Source organism: Oratosquilla oratoria, chromosome 2, assembly GCF_046742065.1.
Source record: "Oratosquilla oratoria isolate Oo_2021 chromosome 2, ASM4674206v1, whole genome shotgun sequence".
NCBI lineage: Eukaryota > Metazoa > Arthropoda > Malacostraca > Stomatopoda > Squillidae > Oratosquilla > Oratosquilla oratoria.
Genome location: NC_134778.1, coordinates 74,908,383 through 74,915,621, shown reverse-complemented (window position 1 = coordinate 74,915,621; position 7,239 = coordinate 74,908,383). Strand labels below are relative to the sequence as shown.

Sequence of the window (7,239 nt, the reverse complement as noted above, 5' to 3'; positions counted from 1 at the left end):
CTCCTATTTTCCCCCGAAGAACTACTCCATCCCCCCTTCCCCCCTCGCCGGCCACCGGGGGGGGGGGGAGGCAACCTAGGGGGAGAATAGTGTTGGGGAACCTGACCTGTGATCTCAAATCGACACAGTTATTACAGAGGAAGTGAACACCCCTTCCCCCATTCTCCGTACCCCTTTCTCGAACAGATACATGGACTATTGACACTTCGCAATCCCCCATCGCCTCACAACAAAGGAAGTCCACAGGATACCGAGATAGCCTGGCACCCCTTACCCTACTCTCCCCGCCTTCATCTCAACAAGGTTACTAAGGGAGACAGTGCCAGCATCAAAGGGCAGGCGAGGGGGATTCGCAACTAAGATGAGAGACTCGGTGGGGGTGGGGGTGGGGGTGGGGGGAGTTGTCACTCCTAGGTACACGAGCGGTGTCACTACGAGAAAGGGGAGGGGAGTGTGGTACTGGTGCTACAAACTGAGGGAATATGAAGGACGGGATGAGTGGTGTCAACTTATACACACACATTCACATTATATATATATATATATATATATATATATTATTTTTTTTTTCTTTTCTTTTTTTCTCTTTTTTTTTCCTAAAAGGGGTAAGGGGACCCGACAGCCACGGTCTTGCACACGTGTTGGACTCGTGATCGACAGCTATTTCCCTCCCGGAAGAGAGCTCAGAGCTTATATATGACCGGACTGCATCAACCAGCGCGGCATTACACAGCTCCGACCCTGTTTGCCAAAGCTCCGGAGGTCGGAGGTCCCGAGGTCGCCGGACAGGGAGACCAGACGGCCGGGAAGACGCCCGGACGACCGAAGCTTCTGGCGGACCAAAAGTCGTTGTGTTAGGCTGACGACAGACAGTGTCAGCATTGTCACACCTAACGAACGCCGACCTACCCCACTCTCGGTGTGACTGTTTTGCAATTGTTCTTGAGGAGGGGGGGAGAGGGGGAGGGGAGGAGGGGAGACCGGCTAAGACACCCAAAAGGAGGGGGATAGAGATTGTGAGCCGCCTCTATGTCGGCCAGTGAAGTACCAACTCCTCCCCCCACCTTTACTCCCCCGTGCAAGACCATTTGGTCACGTGACAAGTTTCATCAACTCAAGGACGCGCAAGTATGCCTAAGACAACAGCTTAATACAACAGCAACAACAACGGACTCTGAGGAGGCGCCACGACATCTCTGCTACTAAATGCCTTCGAAGAATTATGGAGGTATTGCTGATGTATTTTGGCACCAAACCAGTGTCTGCTCCGTGAGATGTCAAGGCCCGTTACTAGCATAATTCATAAACGTCATCTCCGTCCACAAGGTCATTTGGCGAGTTTCTCTGATATTGGTCCCATTTTAAGGATCATTTCCACAAGAGAATCTTCACAGTAGGAGCAAATTGACCGATCCTGCTAAGAGCTGCTTGGAATGTGATGGGTGACTGCATGTGAGCTTGCCCCGGGAAGCTCTCTCCACTGATGATGTTCAAAGGACGAAAGAATCATTGTCACACGATTTTATTCACCCCTGGAGAAGAATCCGAAGAATTCATAAAAAAAGTTAACCCATTCAACTCCGATGACAAGATGTCTTGTCATTTGGTCAAATAAAAAAAAAAATCATAATAAAACAACAAAATGTTTGATGATCAAACAGCACCAGAAAAATATGACGTCATCAGTCCTCCTCGAGGAGGACTGATGACGTCATATTTTTCTGGTGCTGTTTGATCATCAAACATTTTGTTGTTTTATTATGATTTTTTTTTTTATTTGACCAAATGACAAGACATCTTGTCATCGGAGTTGAATGGGTTAATCGAGCAAAGAGCCTTCTTGACCCTGATCGAGACTGCTAAACATTACGCCACTACGCCCCGTCCCTTCCGAAGCCTCGATAACCTCGTCGAAGCCACCTGGAGCCCCCCCCCCCAGCCCCCAGCCTCCTCCCCAGCCCCCCGGGTGATAAAGCCCCCCAAGGATACGAGATAAAACGCCAGTGCTGCATCCGCACGAAACCCAACCCAACATCCAACTCACCATACAATTCACCTCCGACTCACCTCTAACTCATCATACAATTCACATCCAACTCACCATTCACTCCTCAAGATCCAACTCACCATCCATCTCACCCTCCAACTCACCATCCAACTCAAGATCCAACTCATATTACAACTCTACCTCCACTCCTCACCATCCAACCCACCTCTAATTCCTCACCATCCAACTCACCATCCACTCCTCAAAATCCAACATACCCTCCAACTCACCATCCACTCCTCAACATCCAACTCATCATAACTCACCTTCCTACACCACCCCCACACTGCCAACACCCTAATTACCTATCACTATCAACCCTATCTGTCAATGTCAACATTGTGTCACAACCACACAACCTTCTATCATTCACAATCGCATCTACTCTACTAGATCCATTCGTCACTATATCAGTTGTATTGGGTCACTAGCACACTCCACGAAACTCTCAACTCCACTCAACTCCATCCAGCACGCCTGAACTCCTCCCCACTCCAGTCGTTATCTTCATTCGCCATTTACACTTTCTGTCGCCAATGCTCTTTCGCTATATTTTCCTCTTCCTCTTCGTCTTCTTCTTCTTCTTCAGCACCCGACCCGACCCTTTATCTCAAAGGTCATCTTCTTCCCTTGCCTCAAGTCGCCGTGGTGATTGAGCGACGACAGATATCGTCTTCGTCTCGTTACCTCTGATGTTTCCAAGTGATTTACAAAGGCAAAATGACGCGAGTTCATGCATATACACAAACACACACACACACACACACACACATACACAAACACACACACATACACGAGCGCGCGCCTGATTTAGATATCTTAATTAGGAGTGGAGTATTCTGTCGCCAGGAAATAATATAAATAGAATAAATGAAGAGACGTGAACTATTAATACACATAAGGATACCATTTCGTTGAATTAATGAGGATGTGATGGGAAAAAATGACGATCTAATCCGCCCCAGACCGGAGTACGCAGCGGCCGTGTTAAAAAAATATATATATATCCCCGACCGTTTTAGCCCACATTGAGGGGGGGGGAGGGAGGGAGGGAGAGAGGAAGGGAGAGAGAGACAGAGAGAGAGTGATACAATTATATTTAGAACAGACAAAGGAATTGAGAAAAACAACATAGGGATGAATGACCATCGAGAGGACATGACAAAGAATGAAAGAAAACGGACAATCTAAAATATGGTGGGAAGCATTGTTTTCCATTGAGAGGCCTCAAATTGTGGAACAAATAAAATAGTACAGGCCGACAGCATCATTTAACTTCAGGCTTTCATAAAGGAGGATAGACTATACCCCATGAGCATAGACACTACCCCGTATGCTATATCTAGCTAAATGGGTGTACAATTAGTTAAACACACAACCCCCCCCCACACACACACACAACTCGATGGGGCAGTTGGTAGACATCCCAGCCGCCACTACGGCGGTCCAGGTTCGAATCCCGCCCAGGGCTGAAATAATTTCATTATCGCTGCGCTGCGAGTCGTTACTCCAACTCACGCGGGCGGGGAGAGTGTGTGCGTGTAAGGTCACAGCATTACCCAGAGATCGGTCATACATGAGCTCTGAGCTCTCTTCCGGGAGGGAAACAGCTGTCGACCACGAGTCCAACACGTGTTCCAAGACCATGATGGTGAATCACAAACATACACACACGCACGCACGCACAGACACACGCACACATATTCATGCGTGCAAACACCCACACGCAACGAAAATATGCACACGCAAACACAATACGTGTGCACGCAATCACACGCAAAACACACGCACTCAAAGCACACAAGAATCCAAGTACATGTAACAAATGTACACAAAGCACAAGTACACATGTACACTCGTTACGACTTGGATACAAAGTGAACACAATACGTGTACAGGACGTGTACACACGTAAGCGTACATACATATTTTGGCACGCACATACACCTACACGTGCCAGGGAGCACATCAAGAAATTCCACTCCTCCGTTCCTGCCTTCCACCTCCACTCTCCTCCACAAACAGACTAACCGGCTTTGTCGAAATCCTCCACTCTACTCCATACAATTATTATTCTTATTCTTCCTCCACCTCCTCCTCCTCCTCTTCCTCCTTTCCGTCCTCCTCCTCTTCCTCCTCCTCTTCTTCCTCCTCCTCCTCTTCTTCCTCCTCCTCTTCTTCTTCCTCCAAATTGAAGGACCCTCACTCTCATACCTACTCCCTTAAATCCACTCTCTCCTAAGCATGAACATGTAAATACCAAACACAATCAGACAGATAGACAGACACACCCACACAGAAATATAGAGAAATAAAGAGAGAGAAAGGGAGAATGACAGAGAATGAGGAGAGAATATGGAGAGAGGGAGAGATAGAGAGAGAGAGAGAGAGAGAGAGAGAGAGAGAGAGAGAGAGAGAGAGAGAGAGAGAGAGAGAGCTATTTCTCCCTGATGCCACTTCCGCTCTAGATCCTGGAGAAGATGAGAAATTGTTTGAGCAAATCGTGAGAAAGTTAGAATCAGTCGGGGACTACTGAGCAGCGAGGAGATTGGTCCCTTTCATTAATAACTCCCTCCCCCGATACACACACGGGAAGCCAATCACCCACTACCTGATCACCTGACCCACTCACCTAATCAGCCAATCGCCCAAAACCTCCTGAGTGTCCCGATCATACTCTTCAGGACTCGAACCGGGTCAGTAAGATTTTGAAACGATGGAGTGGAGAAGGAGGTAGGTGGGGAGTCATTAATGGAAGTGGAGTGAAATTTCTTGGAGTACTCACCACAACCATCACCACCACCACTACCACCAACATCACTATCACCACCACCAGCACTTACTCCCACCACCTCCAATATCCCCACCAAACAATTCCGTCCAAGAGAAACAAAGAGACGGGTTCCTACGAGTATAGCCCTTTTCCAATGCATTACAACTATGCAAACACCACCACCACTACCTCTGGCCTCCTCCTCTGCCTCCGTAAAAGGAGGCAGACGGCCGGAGGCGTAAGAGGCATCGCTGGGTTGGTGACGTCACGCCGGAGTCACGCCACCGGGTGCCAAGGGCCCCATGGTGCCAGGACAACCGCACGCCTCGGCGCCAAGGTTACGGCGGAGGCGGAGGCGGCGCGGCGGCGTTGTCGCGGGTCACGTGGACCCACGGAGGAACGGGGGGGAAGGGGGGACCCGGGGCAGCGGGAAGAGGGAGAGGAGGAGGTTGAGAGGCAAAAGGAGGAGGAGGAAGAGAGGCAGGAGGAGGAGGAAGAGAGGCAGGAGGAGGAGGAGGAAAGGGGGGAAGGGGGACCCGGGTCAGCGGGATGAGGGGGAGGAGGGAGAGGAGGGGGAAAAGCGGCAGGAGGGAGAAGAGGGGGAGGAGGGAGAGGAGGGGGAGGAGGGAGAAGAGGGGGAGGAGGGAGAGGAGGGGAGAAGAGGGGGAGGAGGGAGAAGAGGGGGAGGAGGGAGAAGAGGGGGAGGAGGGAGAAGAGGGGGAGGAGGGAGAAGAGGGGGAGGAGGGAGAAGAGGGGGAGGAGGGAGAAGAGGGGGAGGAGGGAGAAGAGGGGGAGGAGGGAGAAGAGGGGGAGGGAGAAGAGGGGGAGGAGGGAGAAGAGGGGGAGGAGGGAGAAGAGGGGGAGGAGGGAGAAGAGGGGGAGGAGGGAGAAGAGGGGGAGGAGGGAGAAGAGGGGGAAGAGCGGCAGGAGAAAGAGGAGGAGGAGGAAAAGAGGCAAGGGGAAGAAAGGGAGGAGAGAAAGAAGGAGGAGGAGGAGGAGGGAATGAGACAGAAGGAGGAGAGGCAGGAGGTGGAAGAGGAGAAGAAAGGCAGGAGGAGAAGAGAGGTAGGAGTAGAGGCAGAAAAGAAAAAGAGGAAGAGAAGCAGGAGGAGAGAGAGAGAGAGGCAGAAGGCGAAGGAGGGGAAAGAGAGAAAGAGAAGCCGAGGGAGGAGGAGGGGGAAGAGGAGGAGGGGGAAGAGGAGGAGGGGGAAGAGGAGGAGGGGAAGAGGAGGAGGGGGAAGAGGAGGAGGGGGAAGAGGAGGAGGGGAAAGAGGAGGAGGAGGAGGAGGAGGAGGAGGAGGAGGAGGAGGAGTTGGAGGAAGTGGTAATGTGTTTGAATGCTGAAGACTGGCTAGTTAGTGTTTGCAACTTTCTTGTGTTCCGATTCCAATTCCAAATCCCTCACTCCCACTTCCCCCCGTCTCCTTCTCTCCCTCCCTCCCTCCCTGTCCCTTTATACTCCCACTCCCACCCTATCACTCCTCCCTACTCCCCCATATATCCCCCCTCCTCCTTTTGTTCTCCAAAATTCGCAAATGTTCCTGAGAATGCACGAAGCGATTACTTCTATACGTTACCAGTAACAATACGTTTCTTAACCAGATTCAAACATTTTTCAACCAGGTTCAAACGTTCCACCTTCCTCAACTATTTTCAAACGTTTCACAGCCAGTTTCAAACGTTCCTCAACTAGATCCAAACATTTCTCAATCAGATTCAAACGTTTATCAATCTGATTCATACGTTTCTCAGATTCAAACATTACTCGTCCATTTTCAAACGTTCCTCAATCAGATTTTAACGTTCCTCAACCAAATTCAAACGTTCGAAAGAATTCTATCCAATACGTTTTTCTAGCGATTATATTTAGTTCAAGGTAGATCTCCAGTCTATGACCTCATTATACTGAAGTCTACAGTTGAGGTCTCTTTCTCCCCGTCTCTCTCTCTCTCTCTCTCTCTCTCTCTCTCTCTCTCTCTCTCTCTCTCTCTCTCTCTCTCTCTCCGCTCCTCTCTCTCTCTCTCTCTCTCTCTCTCTCTCTCTCTCCGCTCCTCTCTCTCTCTCTCTCTCTCTCTCTCTCTCTCTCCTACTCTCTTCCTCTCTCTCTCAAACGTTTACAAAGGCATAGCATACCGGCAAGATCTTTTGGTCCATACGTAAGTCGGACGGTTAGAACCGTTAAACGAAGAAACGAATAAATCAACGAACCAATTGAGAATATCTAAAATTCGGATATTTCCAATATTCGAAAAATAGAAGTAAAACTGAATACTAGAAAGTGTTTCCACTATTCGTAACTTTCTAGATTTCGAAACATTTGAAAGTTCCCAATTTCGGAAATTCCCAACGATCATTCGGTTTAGCGTCGTAAATTCACCCACCCCCCCCCACTATGACGAGGCTACGACGGTGCCCCTTA

The 7,239-nt window shown here is 49.7% G+C and overlaps 1 protein-coding gene across 4 annotated transcripts in view; it reads right to left on the bottom strand.

The window, feature by feature from the left end:
- The window catches only part of LOC143040213 (sestrin-3-like), a 116,868-nt gene that overhangs the window by 70,258 nt on the left and 39,371 nt on the right, over nucleotides 1-7,239 (bottom strand). The window lies entirely within an intron of this gene.